At 37.0% G+C, this 24,214-nt stretch overlaps 1 long non-coding RNA gene across 2 annotated transcripts in view; it reads left to right on the top strand.

Annotated features, from left to right (window-relative positions):
- Positions 1-24,214, top strand: part of LOC147029416 (uncharacterized) — an 85,287-nt gene that overhangs the window by 12,145 nt on the left and 48,928 nt on the right. The window contains exons 1-2 of one of the 2 annotated variants that reach the window (XR_015055715.1): positions 2,140-2,228; positions 5,287-5,345. This is a non-coding gene — a long non-coding RNA (uncharacterized LOC147029416). Of the gene's footprint in view, positions 1-2,139; positions 2,229-5,286; positions 5,346-24,214 lie in introns of those variants that run through there. The other variant, XR_015055716.1, reaches the window with a different exon arrangement.

Here is a 24,214-nt window from a genome sequence, read left to right as displayed (position 1 = left end):
CCTGCCATCTCACTTTACTCACTAACCACTATCCTGGTGCTCTTCCTCAATGGGCCCACCCTGGTTCTCACCTGTTCTTTCCCCCTGATATACTTAAAGAAAGCCTTGCTATTATGTTTAATATTCTTAGCCATGTCCTTCTCATGCTCTCTTTTGGCTTGCTGAGTTATTTTCTATACTTGCCTCTGTTTACTCCGATAGTTATATAAATCTAACTCCAGTCCTGTTATTTTATTCCTAATAAATGCCTTTTGCTTCACCTTAATAGCATTCCTTATCTCACTACTCACCCACCCTGGTCTTTTTCTGCTTCTAGTTTTACACCTCATTGGAATTTACTTACTCTGCACTCCACACATTTGGTCCTTAAAGGTTTCCCCTTTTTCTGATGCTGATTGTCCTGTTGTTCGAGTCTTACAATCTACATCACTCAATTCTCTCCTCATACCCTGAAGGCTTGCCTTCCTAAAATCTAATAGCCTTACCCTCCTATCATGAACTCTAACCCTCAACAGAATCTTTGCGCAGACACAATGTTATGGTCACTTTCTCCTCAATGCTCCCCAACCTCTACCTCCTCCATCATATTGGGATCGTTAATTAAAAGGATGTCTAACGCTGCACTCTCTAATCTCTGCCCATACAGAATCTCCACATTTATTCGTTCCTTAATGTCACCCCTTTCTCTTTATGCAATGCCGTCCTTTACCCAGATTGCTACTCCTCTTCCTCTTCCCTCCTTCCAATCACACCGATACACCTTTTAGCCTTCTAATCCTGTCCTCCAGTTATTCTCCTCCTCAAACCATGTCTCACTCACTGCAACTACTCCTCACTATCTACTTTGGCTTCAAGCTCTTCCATAATCTTATTTAAACTTCTGGCATTGGTATAGAATATGTTTCACTTTTCCCTTCCTGAAATTATATTTCCCTGCCTGGCCTGACTCATCACAATTCCTTCATCCGTTCCTTCCTAATAAGCCTCAACATTTATGAATGTTGAAAAGTAAGCCTCAACCTACCCCCACTGCCACGTCACCACCACCTGCCCCTGCTGCACTGTCACCACCACCTGCCCCCGCTGCACCGTCACCACGGCCTGCCCCCGCTGCACCGTCACCACGGCCTGCCCCCGCTGCGCCGTCACCACGGCCTGCCCCCGCTGCACCGTCACCACGGCCTGCCCCCGCTGCACCGTCACCACGGCCTGCCCCCGCTGCACCGTCACCACGGCCTGCCCCCGCTGCACCGACACCACGGCCTGCCCCCGCTGCACCGTCACCACGGCCTGCCCCCGCTGCACCGTCACCACGGCCTGCCCCCGCTGCACCGTCACCACGGCCTGCCCCCGCTGCACCGTCACCACGGCCTGCCCCCGCTGCACCGTCACCACGGCCTGCCCCCGCTGCACCGTCACCACGGCCTGCCCCCGCTGCACCGTCACCACGGCCTGCCCCCGCTGCACCGTCACCACGGCCTGCCCCCGCTGCACCGTCACCACGGCCTGCCCCCGCTGCACCGTCACCACGGCCTGCCCCCGCTGCACCGTCACCACCGCCTGCCCCCGCTGCACCGTCACCACCGCCTGCCCCCGCTGCACGGTCACCACCGCCTGCCCCCGCTGCACGGTCACCACCGCCTGCCCCCGCTACACGGTCACCACCGCCTGCCCCCGCTGCACCGACACCACCGCCTGCCCCTGCTGCACGGTCACCACCACCTGCCCCCGCTGCACAATCACCACCACCTGCCTCCACTGCACCATCACCACCGCCTGCCCTCGCTGCACCGACACCACCGCCTGCCCCCGCTGCACCGACACCACCGCCTGCCCCCGCTGCACCGACACCACCGCCTGCCCCCGCTGCACCGACACCACCGCCTGCCCCCGCTGCACCGACACCACCGCCTGCCCCCGCTGCACCGACACCACCGCCTGCCCCCGCTGCACCGACACCACCGCCTGCCCCCACTGCACCGACACCACCGCCTGCCACCGCTGCACGTTACCACTTCCAATGTCCTCAGCAAGCTCACTTGACAACAATAACCAACTATTATCTACAAAGATGACAAAAAGCAAAGATGAAGTCATCCAGAGGAATTTTTTGTGGTTTCTTTTATTTCATTTTTCTGCAGTTCCTTGGAAGTTGGAGTCTCTCACTGTGAACACAAGGTATTACATTCCAGCGATTCAAGTTACAGATGCACATCCTCAGTGGCCAGGTGATTTGAATATCATTGTTCACATTTGAATTGTCATGTGAACGATCTCTTCCTTCCAAGCAATTTTACAATTTAGACTTGTAAAGATCGTTAAGAATCCACACGAGTTGTGAATTTTTTTTCCTTCACTCTCAAGAGAAAAACATTCAATTGATTTATGAAGGAGAGATCGTCATGAGTAGCAAAACGGTTCCTCTTCAAAGGAACTTTGTGTTGTGAAGTTATGAACATGCATCATTGATTCAGAGTAAAGGAATAATGGAGTTGGTTTTGGGGAAAGGGAGTGAGGCCGAAGCACAGGTTTTTTTTTTTGTATACCTTGTCGAGGCTCGTATGAGAGCAAACACATAACGCACAGCAAGGCGGGGGGCATGAGACAAGAGGGGCGGGAGTGGGAAGGACAAAACAGTGGGGAACAGAGACACTAGGAGATCTTTGGAAGGGATGGGGCAGGGAACACGGGGTATACAAGATGGGCATCACAGGGACTTTCAGGAAGGAAAGCAGGAAATTTGAAGGAGGTGGGTTTGGGGTGGATTAACGGGGGTAGAAAAGTTCGTGATTTTCGATGGGGGATGATAAGAGGTGGTGGTGAACAGCTGTTTTGAAGACCTGGAGGGAAGAATGGGGTTGAATAGAGTGAGGGAGTTTATTCCAAAGGTGGGAAAAAAGAGGAATGAAAGAGTGAAGGTGAGCAGTGATTCGTGATTTTGGTAGTTTTACCAGAAGGGGGTTGTTGGCGGACCTTGAGCGCCCTGCAGAAATATGGTGGGGACAAATCACAGACAGAGCAGGGGGCGGGTGGGGGGGGGGCGAGACCGGAAAGGACACGTTACAAGACAGAAAGACCACCGACCTGCCTGCAGTGAGAGAGTGAGAGGCCCAAAGACTTAGCCTCATCGTAGGAGATGCCAATGATCCGAAATGCCTTGGTTTCTACAGCATGAAGCCAAGAAAGGTGGGAGGCAGGAGCACCAGCCCAGAGGGGAGAGCAGTACTCCATCAGGCTGCGGACAAAAGCTTTGTAAGTGGTCAGGAGCTCAGGTGGATGAGGAAGGACTTTGCACGATGGAGGATTTCCAGTCGGCGACTGGCTTTGGAGGTGAGGTTGGAAATGTGGCTTTCCCAGGAAAGGTCATTGCAGATATTGAGATCCAGAAGCTTGAAAGAAAGGACTTCTTCCAGAGGATTGTTGAGAAAGTAGATGGGGGGGAGGGGGGGCTTCCAACGGTCCATTCGGAGGGACATTGTAAGAGTGTGAGATTTGTCCAAATTGAAAGACATATTCCACGTGTTGGACAAGTTTGTGATTTTATCCAGATCTGCAGAGAGCGAAGAAGCTGCTGCTTGCCGGTCTGAGGGATGACAGATGATACGGCAGAGGGTGGAGTCATCAGCAAAGAGATAAAGAGGATTTTCTGGAGAGTCGGAGAGATCATTGCTGAAAACCAGAAAAAGAACACGGCCCAGAACGCTGCCTTGAGGAACTCCAGCCTGGACAGGAAGAGTGGATGAAATATGAAAGAAGGAAGTTTGAAGGAGTTTGACAAACCCACTGTTGACAGTTTACTAATTAAGATAGTTAACAGCATTAATCACAAATGTCTTCTCAAAATTGTTGAAAAGATTTTGTTGAATGGCAAAGTCCATGGAGGAAACAAAAAAAAGAAGAAGAGGGTTGGAAAGGAAAACATCCCATTTAATTAGCCTTTTGATATTGTCATGAAAGGCACTCAAGATTGACCAGTTTCATTAAAAAGAGTGAGTCAATGTTAATTGCCTTTTAAACCCATCTGCTACGTGGGTGTTAATTAATAACAAATTTCCGATTTTGTTTTTTCAACACAGTGCATCATTCGACAAATGTGTTCAACACAATATTACAATGACTCATGGAAATTATCGAGCACATAGAAATGCAAATACTGAAGTGACCACACTCTCCGATAGTTGATGGGATCATATGTTGGCCTTCCAGACTCTTTGCAGGATGTTGGTGCTGCTGAAGCTGCTTATTGGCAGAGAAAATGCTGGGTGGTTTGCCATTGCCTTCCCAGCACCCAATCAGGACAGGAGTTTGAAATTTGTCCAGTGCGCTGGCGAAAATTCACCGACTGTTCACATAGTACACCGTGGGATTTTTTAACATGCACCAACTAATTCTGGAAAATGGGAAGCCTTGTTTAATGTCTTTCCGAGGGACGGCACACGTATTCATGTGTCTCCCTACACACGAAACACCACGGCGACAGTCGTTCATAGCTGGGCCGAGATTCGAACTCGGGACGACACAGCATGGCGGCGGGTGTGCGTAGCTCCTAGCTATCCAGCCAGCCCCTGATAGTCAACACACACTTAGAATTATCTCCCCATCAGAACTTTATGAAGCCACTCACACACAAGTAAAAATTTTGTCACAAAATTCGAATTACCCCATAAAAACATCCTTTCAAAATGCACCAAAAGGCCATCTATTTATTGGGTCCGTAAATGTTGCAGAAATGTTGGCCAAACCCCGCTCACCCCACCTTGCGCACCATGTGCGGACCACACTGAACCCTCTGTACATCGGAAACGTTTTGAATTTGTCACGACAGTTTATCACAATGCCACACCATCCTCTGCAGTTATTAAAGAGAAACCAAACATGAAGTACGAAATGATTTGTTTTCAATAACAGAGTAGAGTGTTATTATATGGGATGTGAATTCAATTTAAAACTAGAAAGAGCAATCAGAGATGGCAGACCCTCACCAGGATTTGTTTTGTCTAGTTTTGTATGGCGTTTGTGCACTGGGGTGTTACGTAATTAATAAGACGCCTCATGTGAACTGCTACTTTATAACTGCTCGTGTTTCATCACCACAAATTAATTGCGTTTTGAAGTAATTTCCTGTTTTTTTTTTTGAGGTTTTTGTTCATTTAAGCTCAACTTATCATATAGCCATGATAAATGAATGTTTTAGTGCACATTTATGTTTGAACTTGACTTGGGATGCAGGTTTAAACCTCAGTGATGCAGACCCTTGAACTCCCATCGTTTCTCTCTCTCTCTCAGAATTACCCTCATGGAAAGATTTCCATCAGTAATTCACACAGAAATGACGAAACTTGGAGGTATGTGTTGTTGAATGGTTGATGGAGGATGGGGAGATAAAAGAAAGCTACTCGACCGTTGTGCAGGATTGAACTGTTTAAATAAGGTGTGAAATGTTAAAGTTAATTGTGAATGGACGTAGATGTTAAGTTTGATTCCGTTCATTGCATGAGTAGGGTCGGCAAACGCAAGACAAGTGAACTGATCATGTTAAACACCACAATTAACATAAATAAAAGAAATGAACACTTAAAAAGATGGAATAAGTTTCATGTAAATACTACAAATATAATAGTTACTGCGCAGTTCCACAAGTCCAGTTTGAGTCCCGCAGGTCGCGTCAAAGCAACCCCAACCCGCAAATGACAATTAAATAGATGGTCCCAAGCAAGTTCCCAGGTCTGTTTTCCATGTTGCACTGCTATTGAAGCCATGGAATTAATTGGTGCCATGCCGATAGACACGCGTGCCTCTTATCAATTCGGTGGAGCAAACCATGAGGTCATGTGATGTGATCTGATGCGGTTTAAACCGCACTACAACTGCTCTGCAACCAGCCAAAACCACGAAGCAGCAGCGAGGACAAGCGTACATCACCCCAAGACCAGAAAACTTATTAAGAGCAAATGGCAATAAACCCTAATGATACATGCCCACGATGCCAATGAATGAACAGAGATTCTTAATAATAATATAATGGGCGTAGGCCTGGAACTTCGAACACACTTTTCTCCGAACATATTCTGTTCATACTTGCGAAATCTTCACATTATTTGTTCCATGTATTTACGCAGATGATAGCAGATTCAAAAAATCAAATATCATAATCATAAAATCATAATATAATTGGCACAAGCCTGGAACTTCTAACACACTTTTCTCCGAACATATTCTGTTCATACTTCCGAACTCTTCACATTATGTGTTCATATATTTACACAGGTTATAGCGGATTCAAAAACTCGAATATAGATAGAATTTTCAAAGAGGGAATCGATGACGTCACAATCAGCAGCATTGGGCGGCAAACTGACGGCCGGGTCCCAGACGACGTACTTCACTTAACTAAGTCCATGAGTTCATGACGTTTGTTCAACTCAGCATTTACAACTTTTATCCTGCCATGTTGTTAATCTGTTGATGGAGGTAATATAGAAATGATGAATATGTCAAATCGTTCGTGTCCTGCTCTTGGCTATCAGATGATTTTATGATTTGATATAATAACAGATGATTTGGCGATGATTTGATATAATAACAGAAACCACAAGGAGTATGTTTTTGATATTTATTTGTGTATGATTTATTTGGATTTGGAGAAACAGTATCTATCTTTTCAAGGCTACTTTCAAAATCAGCATATATCACAAACGGATGTTTTATAGATTTGTTCAAATCTTTGAATGATATGTTTGAACCTGCTTTTGGTAAATTGATTACGGTTGATTTATGATTACTACAATATTTTGAATGTTGATGTAATCGTTCTTTTGTGTGAAAGGAGTTGAGACATCTCTTTCAAGGATACATTTCACATTTTCTCTTATATAGTTGTGATTTGGTTAATCTTGATAAAGTTTTGATGGAAGTGATTTTTGTGATTTTTGTGACATAATGTGATTTTTCGTTTGAAGTAAAGTAGAGAAGGTCAATGTGTTTATCTTCATTGTTATAGCTGTTTGAAATTTTTAATATCTGAACTTTGTTTGTATCTGTTAATCCATAAACATTAACAGATAGATTATTCATTTTCTCAAATTTAGGAATATCTCTCAATTGCATTGGAAACTTTAAATCTTTAACATTTAATGTATTCTCGTATTTCTTATAATGTTCAACCCTTTCAGGTTTCCATTGTGGAGGATGTAAGTGAGCAAGAACAGACCATAGAAAACATTTATTTTCTTTGTTTTGAATATTAACAACCACTTTCTTAAGTTTTATCTCTTTTGGTAAATCAATATAAGAATAAGCTTGAAGAGGATCTGATTTTAAGATGTGTATATCTAAAAAGATTATTTTTGTAATAGCAAATCCATGACCTACTACAGTGTTATCAACATCTTGTTCTTGTCTCTGGAGTTCATCGTAAACATCACATCTTACAAAATCTTGAAATGATGAGATAAAGTGAGGGTTTGTCCTCATATTGGGAGTAGTTTCATCACCTTCTCTTCCCATATTCAATTTTACTCCCAGATAAAACTTAAAAGTTTTCATTTCACTTAATGTGTTTTTAATTATAGTTTCAATACTTTGTTTCACCACATCAACGGCTTCCATGATTGAAAATGGTCCAGGGTCTTGAAAGCGAAACAATCATTTTTATATGTCCTTTAAATGCCCCATCAGTGTTTGCAATGGAGAATTTAGTGGCACCTTCCCTTTCTTCATTGTTCTTGTGTTTGCGTGATTGAAGGTGTTTTACATTATGTAGTAAAAAGGATAAAAAATTATCATTTTTTTTGAAGAATATCATAATCTCATCTATCGCAATGTTTTGTTTCTTGGTCAAGTGGAGATATTTGTCTGAAAAGATTGAATGTGTGTTTGTTGCTTTGAAGGTGTTTTTTATAACATTTATATTTGTGATTACAAACATCGCAGCATGTTGTATTCACCATATTTATATAACAAAACTTTGCTGAAAATTAAATTTTCTCGATGAAAATTTCGTTTAATTTATAGGTGAATCTCTGCTTAAAACCATTTTATCCTCCAACTTTTTACATTTAATAAATACAATGTATCAAAAAACAATAGACAAGTTTCAATCTCTTCATTTGTAAAAGATACTGAGAAATATGTCGAGGATGTAAAATTGAATAAAGATAAATATGACAACTATTGGATAAAAACAATTTTGGTGAATAATACGAGTTCTTCAATTTCCTTCAGTGGAAGGGCTTTCAGTATATCTGGATGAACATCAATTAAAGTAGCTCGAACAAAAGTTTCTCCTCTCCTGGCAATATATTCAACACTAGGAAAAGCAATGAAACAAGAAAAAGTATCAAAAAAGAAAAACCTCATGGATGAAGCTTCAGAAAGAAAAGATCAGACCATCTGTAATATGCAAGGAGAAATTTGTATTTTTTTTCAACAACCCTAAAGATGTAAATCCTGATGAAATAAAGGATGTTAATACATCAGGTGAATTGACGTTTCGTTCAATAGTAGTTAAGGACCATTTTAAAATTACCTTTGATAGAAAAAATGTGGTAGTTGAATCTGTTAATGAAAAAACATATATAGATATAGATGGTAATGTTTTTTCTACGAATTAAATATGAGTCTTTATTCAACTGAAGATTTTGAAGATTATGATAGTGATGATAGTATCTCTGTTGGAACAGAAGACAATTATGATACCGAGAGTTTGTGTTCAAACAATAGTTATGAAAGTAGTTTTGGAGATGATTATGAAAGTACCAATTAAAGTACCGAAGATGAATTTTATTTGAAGTAAAGTTTTACTTTATAAATATGAATAGTTTACTAGATTTTGAGTCTCTTGAATTTCCTGATTCTCCACATGACAAGTTTGAGAATTGTCCTGCGTGTGAAAGACGGGGATTAAACACAGAGTCAAAACCCTACAAACAATGTATATTCTGTGATTATCTTCGAATTAATGATAATAAAAAAATATAAAAAGGAATATAATTATTTGAGATTTACACCAAAAATGAATTACTTTCCAAGATTGATTCGAGAAATGAATGTAAAGTATGAGGGTGATAATACACCTTTTCTTACAAGAGAAGAGACTGAAGAAATGACAAGCATGTTTCGTGGATTGATGATTTATATTGTAAACGATTGTCATTTTCAGGGAAATGTCAACACAAGATATTGAATAAATAAAATAATGGATTATCTTGAAATTAAACATGAACTTTGGATAAAACATAGAGTTTCCAAAAAAGCCAATAAAAAATTAAATAACCTGTTTTCCAAATATATAAATGAATGATTTTTTACCCATTTGGGAAAATAAGATAAAAGTTAACAACCATAAAAATCTTCCAAATTCATTAAGATGTCTCATCGTTGGTTCAAGCGGGTGTGAAAAAACCTGCTTACTTTTAAAGATGCTCCTTTCTCCCGACTTTTTAGATTATGATAATTTAATAATTTTCACAAAGTCAATTTTTCAACCTGAGTATCAACTACTCTCACAAGGTTTTAATGCTGGTCTTCAAAAAGAAGATATAATCGGTTTATTTAAACTTCAAAACAAACCAAATGATTACAACATTGAAGATATAATACAACTATTTTGTGACGCACAGAGATATAAAAAAGAAATCAAATCCAATAACATGTATTTTTTGTGATAATACGAATTTGGATAAATCAAAAAATTTGGATAAATTTGGAATTTGGATAAATACAAACCTTCTCCACAAGACTTGGATAAATCAAAAAAGAACCTCGTTATCTTTGATGATTGTGTCAATGAGAGAAATGAAACGGTAATGGATAGCTACAACACAAGAGGGAGACATTTTGCTTGTAATTGTATTTATCTTCGTCAATCATACTTTCAACTCCCTCGTCGCTCAATAAGAAACAATGCTAACACCTTTATTTCATTCAAGTTAAATTCAATAGATATAAACAATTTTTGGAGAGACAATTGTTCTACATTATGTAGTAAAAAGGAATTTGGGGATTACATGAAGCACTTGACTGAAAAATATAAATATATTGTTGTGAAACAAGATGAGATATTAAAAGATATATTTTTATTTTATAAACAATTACATATATAAATGAAAACTATTATTATAAATCTTGTGGGTAAATCTGCTTTTGGAAAAAAACTTTCATAAATCAAGGTTCTTGTATAGTACAAATGAGAATATTTTAAATTTGCTTCAAAAGCACCATGTTGTTCGTATTGTATCAACAGCAACTGGAGCAATAAGACCTGGAGAAGTAGAAGGTGAAGATTATGACTATATTTCAGTCGAGGAACATATGCGATTGAGGAATCAAGGCCAGATACTTGAGGAGGTTTCTCTTGGTGCAACAAAATATTCACATTGTGAGTTAAAGAATCTAAAATCTGGTGGTCTTAGGATATGAGAAACTAATCCAGAAGGAATGAGACAAATTATTAAACATCTGAGTGGGAATGGGGTTAAGATTTTATCATTGCGTTTTGATGTTGATGAAGAAACAATGCAAACATATGAAAAGCAGAGATACAAGTATTAGTGAAGAAGAAATTAAAACTCGGATTAATGTTCATAAAGAATTTGATGAAATATTTAAAGAAAAGGATTTATTTGAACACATCAACTTTAATGATGAAGAAAAGGAAAATTTCCCTGTTGACCTTTATAATTCAGTGAATGATATTTTCCAATAAATAAATGGATGTGAAAGAAAGAGCAAGAAGATTTTAGATTTAAGGATTGGTTTCAAAAGTTGTAAAACAACAGGAAGACATAAAGAAGAAACGCAAACAGAAACGAACGGGTGAAGAAGCATTTGAAAGAAAACAAGAGAAATTTTTTTAACCACTTTTAAAAACTTCGCAAGAAAAATTATAGATGCTTTCACAATTCCCACAATAGAATATACTCCTAAAAAACTTCAAATGTTAAGAGATTTCAGTCAAATGATGGAGGAAGAATTAGAGCATATAGGAGAGTTAGAATATGAAATAGCCTGGTGTTGGTGCAGTGGTTAGGGCAGCGGCTTGGGATCCAAAAGGTCCTGAGTTCAAGTCCCGTTGAGCCACTTAATTAATACACCAGGGGGTTGACTCAGCCTGTCATCCTTCTGAGGTCGGTGAAATGAGTACCAGTACACTGGGCCGGTGTATACCCCGGTTAAAATAGGTGTACCATATCCCCGTGTCGTAAGAGGCGACCAGGGTTGCGTCAGGAAGGGCATCCGGCGTAAAACATGTGCCAAATCACTATGCGGATCATACGGATGATCTGCTGTGGCGACCCCGAAAGGGAGCAGCCGAAAGAAGAAGAAGAAGAAGGAGAATTAGAATATGATGATGAAGGATTATTTCAACAACTGGAAGAGATTAATCAACCCCCTGATTATATTGTGAAGGCTCTTCAAAACAATAAATATTCAGCTGATTCAAAAACCAAAGCAGGACTCAATCCAACAGAACAACCAGCAATATTTCATCTTGTTCAAGAAAAGGGATTGATATTTAATGATGAATTAAGGTTCTTGAGTTCTGCTCAACCCCCTGTTGAACTAACTCCGAGATGAATGTTTCTTCCAGAAAAAGATGGAAAACAAGGTTTAACTATGAGGGATTAATGAAAGTATTTTGATAAACCACTGGAAATGAAAAATAAGGATGATAGAGTATATACTGATCTGCTGGACTCTATTAATTATTGGGTTTGTCTATCTGGTAAAAGTAGGAAGAATGAGAAGGAGAAACATTATTCAGGCTTTAAGTAGCCTTGGATCAGGTGTTAGTTTTCTTCCAAATTCCCCATCACAATTGGTTAATAGACTTATTGCTGTTTGTTAGTAAGAAGGCTGGAAATAACAATTATTTTAATGAAGCATCAGCCATTTTAGACCAGTTGATGAACATGAAAATAATTAATAAATGTCAATGCAAAGACATTTTATCCATATTAAATAAAATGAGAAGCACAATCCTTCATTTTAATTTCACAACAAGCGACCACACATCTTCATTCCCATACCCAATACAACTTGACGCAACAAAAGAATATGAGGCGTCTTTATTGTCCATGGAAACTTATAATACCTTATTTAATATCACCGAGAAAAATGACAAGTTTAATTATCATCCGGGAAGTGGAAACAAAACGATAACGGTTTCACCCGGAGCATATGAGATTTCTCAAATATCTTCCGAAATTGCTCTTCTTATGAAAGAACAGGGTGATGAACCAAAAAATATTGCTATAGATATTCAAAAACATACTTCAAAATCAACGATTAAACTTAAAAATAACTACAAGGTTGATTTCACAATTGATAATTCATTTTGAGAGTTATTTGGTTTCTCCTAAAAAAAGATTGAAACGAATGGGACGTTTTACAGTGATAATGTCATTCAAATATCCTCAGGCATAAATTCGGTATTAATTCACTGTGATTTGATTGATGGCACTTATAATGATGGAATAAGAACAAATACAATGTTTTCATTCAGCGCATACTCAACCCCAATTGGTTATGAATTCAATATGGAACCCAAAAATCTGGTTTATCTACCCGTGTCTGGAAAAACCACATATAGAGTAAATTTTAGGATTGCCGACCAGGATAATCGCATGATTTCTTTTAATGGAGAAATTATATCCATCAGAATTCACCTACGTGAAGTTTTCCAAAAATAAATACGATGGTTATTGTGAGGAAACACGAGTTGGGAAAATATAAAATAATTACAGGAGATGGGATGTTCCTTTCCCCATACTACAAGGGTGAAGGTATGTATCTTGGTAGAGGATACTATAAACCTAAGAGACAACGGGGTGTAGGACATCAATTTAGAAATAAAGGAGATGGGATAATTGATACTCTCATGGGAGTATGGTGAATATACTGATTCTGGCTCACTTTTCCCCATGTAAATGAGTGGGGGATTTTCAGCGATTCATATTTTTTTTCCCTAAAAAATAAACCCCCTTTTTATCCCAAGGTATATTTATTTGTCTCCCCTTTTAACCTGGGGACACTTTATTTCAAACAACCCATGCAATAAGATAAAGATTTGTTCAAGTAGCAAAGTAGTAATGTGATTTGTTAAAGGTGATTCTAAAGAAATATCTGAAACGTCTAAGCCTCAGGACACTCTTTATCAAATAACCAATGCGTATTGTTTAGCTCACTCATTGAACCTATAAAGATTTGTTCATTCTCAAATTCCTTCAATAGCTTAATTTTCTTTGCACAATAATCCCCATCTAAAATATTGAAAAACAAAACATTTGAATCTTTATATTTTTTAAGATACCCCTTTTGTGCCATTACGAAATGATAAACTTCTCTTAATGCTCTTGTTTAACCACCTCCTGAGCCACAGGTTATTTTTGTTAAGCCACGCCCACTTCCCTCGAAGCCCCCGCCCACTTTTCCGTGGAATTTTTATCGGCCCCGCCCACTTTTTATGAGGTTTTTTATAAGCCACGCCCACTTTTCCTAAGCCCCGCCTACTTTTGCTAAGCCCCGCCTACTCTTACATCATTTCCAGTTCATCTCTGACTCACAAAGAAATCACGAGAAAATTCCAGTATGTTATGGTTTTGAAAAATTTCCCAACGAAGGCTTGCCTGGGCTTGCCCAGGGAATTTCCAAAGGAAACCACACCCACCAGTCTTTCCCTATAAAAGCCTCAAGCCCAGGCTCCATTTTAAACATTTTTTTTGCTGGCGATGGTGTGCTGTGTGCTTGCCTGGAACTCTCCGACTTGTATGGAACTAAACCTCCAAGTTGATGAACTGGATTCAAACCTCTTATCCATTGAGGTAAGATTTTATTTCCCTATTTTCAGTTCCTTTTAAACATCGACTCATTTAATAATTAAATAACTTAATTAATACATTATTATTTTCTCTCACAGGAAATTGTATCTGAAATGCAATATGAAAATACCGATTTTGCCACAACTTTGGGCGAAATTGTTGGCTTGGTTGAAGACCTTGTGAGCGACCAAGACCCACAGAACGAGCAAGACGTTGAGTGGGATGACTTTGGGGTTCCTTGGAGATTGACTACTTGGATGGAACTAAACCTTCAAGTTGATGAACTGGTTTCAAACCTCTTATCTGTTGAGGTAAGATTTTTATTTTCCTATTTTCAAACTTTGATTGAAGCATACTCATTTAATAATTAAATCACTTGATTAATACATTATTATTTTCTCTCACAGGAAATTGTATCTGAAATACGAAATGAAATTACTGCTTTTGCTACAACTTGGGGTGAAATTGTTGGCTTGGTTGAAGACCTTATGAGCGACCAAGACCCACAGAACGAGTTCGTCCTTGATGACCCAACCAAAGAGTTATACCTTGGAAACCAGCAAAATCCTGAAAAAGAGTTTTACAGCAATAGTACTCATTGTGAGTTATCAAGACAATACCCACTGAACAAGTTATACCTTGATGAGCCAGAATACAAGTTTTACCTTGGAGACTCACAAATTTTGAAAAAATCAGTAAATGAGTTCTTATCTGCCTTGATGGTTTAAATAACTATCTTGGAGACTCAGGAAAAGGGTTCTGCCAAGATGGTTCTAAATATGGGGTCTACCTTGGAGACTCACAAATTTTGAAAAAATTAGTAAATGAGTTATTCTTGGTGGTTTTAAATATGAAACCTACCTTGGAGACCTCACAAATTTTGAAAAAAATCAGTAAATGAGTTCTGCCTTGATGGTTTAAATAACTACCTTGGAGACTCAGGAAAAGGGTTCTGCCAAGATGGTTCTAAATATGGGACCTACCTTGGAGACTCACAAATTTTGAAAAAATCAGGAAATGAGTTATCCTTTAGAGACTTTGTAAGTTGGTTTTATTTTGGAGACTTGAAATGTGGGTTCTGGCTTGATAACTCACAATATGATACATATCTTGGAAACTCAACGGGAATGTGGTTATACCTTGACGACTTGGAAAGTTGGGTTTATTTTGGAGACTTGAAACTTTTTTGGAGACTTTTATGTAATTATTTATTTATTTATTATTATTTTATTTATTTATATTTTGGAGTCTTTTGGAGTTGCTATCACTCTTTGGGATCTAAACCTATCGATGTAGTTCTTTGTCGGATGGTGCTTGATGGGAGCAAGATCAAGAAAGTTCTGGGAAGAAAGTGCAGGCTTACTCCCCCTTTCTACATCATCAAACCTGAAAGCCTGAAAAGACAGAATTGGAAGAAGAGAAAAAAACGTAAAATATATATATATATATATATATATATATATATATATATATATATATATATGTGGAAATCTCATTTTGAAAAAGACATTGTGTTGGGTGAGGATTGAGTTGGGGTTGAGATTTTGAATGTGAGGGTTGGGGTTGAGATTTTGAATGTGAGGGTTGGGACACACACACACACACACACACACACACACACACACACACACACACACACACACACACACACACACACACACACACACACACACACACATACACACACATACACACACACATACATACACACATACATACACACACATACACACACATACACACATACACACACACACACATACACACACACATACACACACATACACACACACACATACACACACACATACACACACACATACACACACACACATACACACACACACACACATCAACAAACAAAGTTAAGCCTTGACTATTCAGTTGAGGATTCTGTGTTTGGGGTTCACAGATCTAAGAACGTCCCCTTGACAAATTATATACTGTTCTACACTTCGGACTTGGCCCTCGAGTGTCCACAACGGTGTATAGTATGAGGGAGTGAAGCACCAACCCATTGCTCCCATTGCACACACACACACACACACACACACACACACACACACACACACACACACACACACACACACACACACACACACACACACCAACAAACAAAAGTTAAGCCTCGACTATTCAGTTTAGGATTCTGTGTTTGGGGTTCACAGATCTAAGAACGTCCCCCCTTGACACACATTATTTTCTGTTATACACCTCGGACTTGGCCCTCTAGTGTCCACAAAGGTGTATAGGAGGGAGTGAAGGGACAACCCATTGCTCCCATGGGTATTATCTGCTTAGTTTTGTCTTTTGTAATACCTGTGAATAAAATGAACCTAAAATCTCTTCCCCTTCCAAATCATATATCTTATAAGTCCAAGGAACCGTATCTATTACATAAACAATTTTAAAAAGTTCGTTCGTCCATCGTTTAGTATAACCCTTTTCAAAATGAGATTTCCACCTACATATTCTTACGATATCACCAACTTTGAACTTAGGTTTTCTGACATTAATCTCTTTTTCATATTTTAATTTTGTAAATTTTTCTGATGGTTTCATATTTGTTGACGTGTGAATCGTGTCATTATACTTATCCACAATATCCTGAATAAAAGATGACCATTGTTGTGAACAGAGTTGTGTGAATTTTTTATATAGTCTCTCTTTTAAGGTACGATTAAAACGTTCAACAACAACTGCCTTCCCTTCATTAAAGGTACTGTATAATGTAATACTGTTATTTTTTAGAAAATTCATAAATATCTTGTTATAAAACTCTCCACCCTCATCAGTCCACAATTTTTTAGGTTTTCTCTTACTTTTATTAAATATCTGTTGAAAGGCGAACATAAGAGTATTTCCTGTTTTGTTTTTTAAAGGGACAACCCATGCGTATCTACTCCTCAAATCAATAACGGTGAAAGCATACTTGTACCCCTTATCATTATTGAGTTCAATCAAATCAGCGGACCAGATATAATCAACTTCCTTGGAATAAACTTTCCTTCTACGAAACTTTGTGAATATTGGTTTATGTAATTCATCAGCTAATTGCTCTTCAGTCTTAATGACATCATTAGAGCCTATAAGTTTTTTGAATTTCCAAGTCCAAGTTTCAATTTAGCACTGATCATCTTCTTCACAATGAAACAATCAACTTTTTCTCTCAAGGTTGGATTTTGTATCAGAGACAAATTATACAACATTTCTCTATCGGCTTCATGCTTTTCTTCCAAAGTTGTGGAATTCCCATAATCAATATCGTGTCTCATGCACACTTCATCAACTCTATTGATGGGTTAACTCCATGATTTAGGATTGTCTGCCTCATCTAATCTTTTATCCAAGTTTGTGCCTGGACCACAGAAAGAATACCCTGGAAGATGTAATTCCCCTGGTATTCCAGTTGTAAATTTACTTCCTGATAAAAACTTTTGTATATCTCCTAGTTTGTGTTTGGAGATAAATTGATTTTTTTTGAACCACACATCGAACATATACCTTTTTGTATAACCCTGTTATTTTTACTTTTAATATATGAAATATTTTTAGTATTAGTTTTCTTTTTACATTTGAGACAATAACTCATTTATTTATGAGAAAAATTCCTGCAGAGTGCAAAAACCTTTTTAGTTTCCAACATGCACATTTGAATCTTAATTTTAAAAACATAAAGAATCCTTAGAAATGCCTTCACTGTCTCCTCCATTTATTTAAGAAAAAAAAAAAATGAAAAACTTGAATTAAAATGAATATCTTGTCGATGACAACAGTCTTGTAGAAAATATTACAAATAGACTTGTCAATTCTTTGTTTTCCTCCTTGGTGGGTTGAGTTATTTTCTGTAATACCCCCAATCTTTTTTTAATCTCATCGGTTTCCATATTTTCAAATTTATTTAGTCTCGCTCTTTCCTCCCTCTCCTCCCTCTCCTCCCTCTCCTCCCTCTCCTCCCTCTCCTCCCTCTCCTCCCTCTCCTCCCTCTCCTTCTCTCTTCTCTCTCTTCTCTCTTTCCTCCTTCTCTCTCTTCTCTCTTTCCTCCTTCTCTCTCTTCTCTCTTTCCTCCTTCTCTCTCTTCTCCTTTTCCTCCTCTTCCCTCTCTTCTTCAACTCCTTCCTCATCCCTTATTACCCTTGAATCGCTTACACCCCATAGAATATCATACATATATTCATCAGGATTTCTTGTTATTCCTGAATCCAAAATAATTTTTTTTACAACAGGAAACCAATAAAATTTCTTTTGAATTTCTAAAAGAGCCTTACCTTTACTTAACTTTATAATTTTTTCATTATTTAACATTCGAATTAAATGTAATGTTGTCGGTTTATCAACATCAGCATAATGCCAATCTTTTATTGAAAATACCTCATTCTTATGTTGTAGAACATATTTATTAAAATACCGAATACCCTTTTCTTCAAGGTATGCTTGGACACAGAAATGATAATTTTCTTGAAGCCTTATTGCTGTCATTTATGTATTAGAAATATATGTTAGAATAATATTATAGCACGAAACACCTTCCCATCTTCCCATTGTTAAATCATTTTGTATTTCCTTACTTATTATATATAATCCTGTTTTTTCTGTTTTCATGATATAAACAAGGGTAAAACCATTATTATATTTACCCTTATTAAATTCTTTTATTTGTTGTTTACTAATCGTGGCCCCACATAACTCATTCTCAATACCAAGTGGATAATATTCTTCCTTACGAGACTGATTTAATTGTTCCAGGTCTTCGAGGTCAATTTTAAATGACCAATTATACCCTAAATCATTCATATCATACCCCCATTGTTCTATTCTCATACAAACGATACGCCCTTCTTTATAAAAATTTATTTTAATTCAAACTGTGAATTCTGTATGACCTGGAGATAATATCAACACTTCTGTATCTTTGGAATACACGGCCGTTTTATTTAAGGATATATATTGTGATAAATCGCTTAATCTCACCAAGTCATTCGCGTCAGTCGGGCTTGGATAATTTTTTAATTTATAAGCATTGTTCATGTTAATATTTTTGGTTATATTATATTTATGTCGTTCAGCCTGTGCCTTTGTGTAATAATTTCATAAATCAATATCCAGTTCTTGGGATACACCAAAGATAGAACCATCTTTACCAACATAAGTCATTTATATTAGATTAAAAATAATATCATAAATTTTTTATTTTTGTTCACTTGAAATAACACATATATATACATATATATATATATATATTTATATAATATATATATATATATATATATATAACAATATACAAACGCTACACTTGTAAATGATTTCTTCTGGAAAATGTTTGATAGTGTGCGTTTGTATATTGGAACACAAGAAGTTGAAGCAGTTGATTATGTCTCTGCTGTATCTGAAACGATGAAATTTACACTCTATACATTCAGTGATAGAATGGGAAAGGGGTCTGTCGAAGGTTTTATTCCTGATATGTCAATGGGAACAAACACAGACCCTGGATATACTCAAAGGAAAGGAGCGTATAATGATGATACAAAAGCAGAAAATAGTTTTACTGTGGCAGTTCCTCTTAAAGGTATATTTGGATTTTGTGATCATGATAAAGTTCTGTATGGTCTTAAAATTAGATTTCAACTACAAAGGAATGATAATGAAAATAGATTGCTTTTTGGTATTGGTAGTGCTTTTGGTGATCAGAATAAATTTGTAATTGCGGAAATGAGTTGGTATATCAGTGAATATACTCCTAATCTTAAAACAGAAGAGATGTTGAATCGAAGACTTTACTCAAAGAAACCACTCAGTGTATCATACCTCAAAAGAAGATGTCAACACGTTAAACTCAACCAAACCACTGACACGTGGAATTTGGGTGTTCTGGAAGAAAAGCCACGATATCTGTCGATCATTTTTAAAAAGCCAGATGGTGATACTGCGACTGATAAGAATAATGCATTGAGTGATAATGCTAAGGTGAAACAACTTCGCGTTTCTCCAGATGGAACATTTTATCCACGAGATAGATTGGAAATTAATTGGGAAAAAAATGATTTTGCTGAAGCATACAAGTCTTACCAAAAGGTGTGTGAAAGTAATGGAAATAAAGAACCTATTTTGGATATGACAGCATTTCAAAGTTTGTATACAATCTATGCGTTTGACCTGAGTGCTCAAAAGGAAACTATAAAGTCTAATCGAGTGGATACTTCCCTACACATTGAAAGAGGAGAGAGTGAAGAAGTTGATACATATTGTTTGCTTTTGGAAGAAACAGAATTGCAGATTAATACAGATAATGGTGTGATGATTAGTCTCACATAATTTTTTGTTAAATAAATGAGTGGCAAAGTACCAACTGGGGTATATGTTAATCAAATCAATCTTCATAAACTATCATCTTGTGTTCAAAATCAAAAGCCTTGTACGATTAACGTTAATACAATTCAGAGAAAAGGAGCAGTAATAATTGATGTTTTGCTCACAAGAGAACAGGTTAAAATCTTGAATGACACTGGCTCACTTAAAATTAAAATGACAAAACCAATGTTGAAAAAATATTCAATAAGAGAGAGGAGTGGAGGATTTCCCCCATTTCTAATTCCTTTATTTGCTGGTTTAAGTGCGGTTGGAGCATTGACGGGTGGTATTTCAACAGCGGTGAAAACTGCCAACGAAAGGAAGGCTCAACTCCAGGCTCAAAAAGAATTGGAAAGACACAACAAAGAGTTGGAGAAACAAATTAGTGGAAGTGGTGTCATTGTAGATTTTGCTGAAAAACTTGAAGGTCTGCCTGATAAAGCGAGATTTTTAGTTGGAGATATTGTTTCTTCTACAGTACAAGCAGGTGTAAAATTAACGAAAAGAGGTTATGAATTATATCTTTCTAAGAAATAAATGAGCATTGATGAGTGGTTTAAAGAATTTGGAAAGAATACAACATCAAATTTACAACTTGTCAAATATTGTTAGAAATTAAAAATTCATAATGTGGTTATTTGTATGTGAGATGAATTAACAAATGTGCCGAAACATACAAAGAATATTATTATGAACTTAGAAGATAATAATGGGAACGGTTCTCATTGGATTTGTATTTTTAATTGTCAAGACAAATATTATTTTGATAGTTTTGGTCTTCCACCACCTGTTGAAGTCATAAAATTCTTACAGAATGGTGTTTATCAAACATTTCAAGTCCAAGAATTAAATTCCAAGTGTTGTGGTCAATTATGTCTATATGTGTTATTTCAACTCAACAAAAATAAAAAATTTTATGATATTATTTTTAATCTAATATAAACGACTTATGTTGGTAAAGATGGTTCTATCTTTGGTGTATCCCAAGAACTGGATATTGATTTATCAAATTATTACACAAAGGCACTGGCTGAACGACATAAATATAATATAACCAAAAATATTAACATGAAAAATGCTTATAAATTAAAAAATTATCCAAGCCCGACTGACGCGAATGACTTGGTGAGATTAAGCGATTTATCACAATATGTATATATATATATATCCTTAAATAAAACGGCCGTGTATTCCAAAGATACAGAAGTGTTGATATTATCTCCAGGTCATAGAGAATTCACAGTTCGAATTAAAATAAATTTTTATAAAGAAGGGCGTATCGTTTGTATGAGAATAGAACAATGGGGGTATGAAATGAATGATTTAGGGTATAATTGGTCATTTAAAATTAACCTCGAAGACCTGGAACAATTAAATCAGTCTCGTAAGGAAGAATATTATCCACTTGGTATCGAGAATGAGTTTTGTGGGGCCACGATTAGTAAACAACAAATAAAAGAATTTAATAAGGGTAAATATAATAATGGTTTTGCCCTTGTTTATATCATGAAAACAGAAAAAAACAGGATTATATATAATAAGTAAGGAAATACAAAATGATTTAACTATGGGAAGATGGGGAGGTGTTTCGTGCCATAATATTATTCTAACATATATTTCTAATACATAAATGACAGCAAGAAGGCTTCAAGAAAATTATCATTTCTGTGTCCAAGCATACCTTCAAGAAAAGGGTATTCGGTATTTTAATAAATATGTTCTACAACATAAGAATGAGGTATTTTCAGTAAAAGATTGGCATTATGCTGATGTTGATAAACCGACAACTTTAGATTTAATTAGAATGTTAAATAATGAAAAAAATTATAAAGTTAAGAAAAGGTAAGGCTCTTTTCGAAATTCAAAAGAAATTTTATTGGTTTCCTGTTGTAAAAAAAATTATTTTGGATTCAGGAATAACAAGAAATCCTGATGAATATATGTATGATATTCTATGGGGTGTAAGCGATTCAAGGGTAATAAGGGATGAGGAAGGAGTTGAAGAAGAGAGGGAAGAGGAGGAAAAGGAGAAGAGAGAGAGGGAGGAGAGGGAGAAGAAAGAGGAGGAAAGAGAGAAGAGAGAGAAGGAGGAGAGGGAGAAGAGAGAGAAGGAGAGGGAGGAGAGGGAGGAGAGGGAGGAGAGGGAGGAGAGGGAGGAGAGGGAGGAAAGAGCGAGACTAAATAAATATGAAAATATGGAAACCGATGAGATTAAAAAAAGATTGGGGGTATTACAGAAAATAACTCAACCCACCGAGGAGGAAAACAAAGAATTGACAAGTCTATTTGCAATATTTTTCTGCAAGACTATTGTCATCGACAAGATATTCATTTTAATTCAAGTTTTTCATTTTTTTTTTCTTAAATAAATGGAGGAGAAAGTGAAGGCATTTCTAAGGATTCTTTATGTTTTAAAGATTAAGATTCAAATGTGCATGTTGGAAATTAAAAAGGTTTTTGCACTCTGCAGGAATTTTTCTCATAAATAAATGAGTTATTGTCTCAAATGTAAAACGAAAACTAACACTAAAAATATTTCATATATTAAAAGTAAAAATAACAGGGTGATACAAAAAGGTATATGTTCGGTGTGTGGTTCAAAAAATATCAATTTATCTCCAAACACAAACTCGGAGGAGACATACAAAAGTTTTTATCAGGAAGTAAATTTACAACTACTGGAATACCAGGGGAATTACATCTTCCAGGGTATTCTTTCTGTGGTCCAGGCACAAACTTGGATAAAAGATTAGATGAGGCAGACAATTCTAAATCATGGAGTAAACCCATCAATAGAGTTGATGAAGTGTGCATGAGACACGATATTGATTATGGGAATACCACAACTTTGGATTAAAAGCATGAAGCTGATAGAGAAATGTTGTATAATTTGTCTCTGATACAAAATCCAACCTTGAGAGAAAAAGTTGATCGTTTCATTGTGAAGATGATCAGTGCTGAATTGAAACTTGGACTTGGAAATTCAAAAAACTTATAGGCTCTAATGATGTCATTAAGACTGAAAAGCAATTAGCTGATGAATTACATAAACCAATATTCACAAAGTTTCATGGAAGGAAAGTTTATTCCAAGGAAGTTGATTATATCTGATCCGCTGATTTGATTGAACTCAATAATGATAAGGGGTACAAGTATGCTTTAACCGTTATTGATTTGAGGAGTAGATACGCATGGGTTGTCCCTTTAAAAAACAAAACAGGACATACTCTTATGTTCGCCTTTCAACAGATATTTAATAAAAGTAAGAGAAATCCTAAAAAATTGTGGACTGATGAGGATAGAGAGTTTTATAACAAGACATTTATGAATTTTCTTAAAAATAACAGTATTACATTATACAGTACCTTTAATGAAGGGAAGGCAGTTGTTATTGAACGTTTTAATCGTACCTTAAAAGAGAGACTATATAAAAAATTCACACAACTCGGTTCACAACAATGGTCATCTTTTATTCAGGATATTGTGGATAAGTATAATGACATGATTCACACGTCAACAAATATGAAACCATCAGAAATATTTACAAAATTAAAACATGAAAAAGAGATTAATGTCAGAAAACCTAAGTTCAAAGTTGGTGATATCGTAAGAATTTGAAGGTGGAAATCTCATTTTGAAAAGGGTTATTCTAAACGATGGACGAACGAACTTTTTAAAATTGTTTATGTAATAGATACGGTTCCTTGGACTTATAAGATATATGATTTGGAAGGGGAAGAGATTTTAGGTTCATTTTATTCACAGGAATTACAAAAGACAAAACTAAGCAGATAATACCCATGGGAGCAATGGCTTGTCCCTTCACTCCCTCCTACTATACACCTTTGTGGACACGAGAGGGCCAAGTCCGAGGTGTATAACAGTATATAATGTGTGTCAAGGGGGGACGTTCTTATATCTGTGAACCCCAAACACAGAATCCTAAACTGAATAGTCGAGGCTTAACTTTTGTTTGTTGGTTTGTGTGTGTGTGTGTGTGTGTGTGTGTGTGTGTGTGTGTGTGTGTGTGTGTGTGTGTGTGT

The sequence above is a fragment of the Eptatretus burgeri genome, chromosome 3, assembly GCF_056783735.1.
Source record: "Eptatretus burgeri isolate ZD-2024b chromosome 3, Ebu_testis_v1, whole genome shotgun sequence".
Taxonomy (NCBI): domain Eukaryota; kingdom Metazoa; phylum Chordata; class Myxini; order Myxiniformes; family Myxinidae; genus Eptatretus; species Eptatretus burgeri.
The sequence above is the reverse complement of the archived record's forward strand: the minus strand, read 5'-3'. Positions and strand labels throughout refer to the sequence as shown.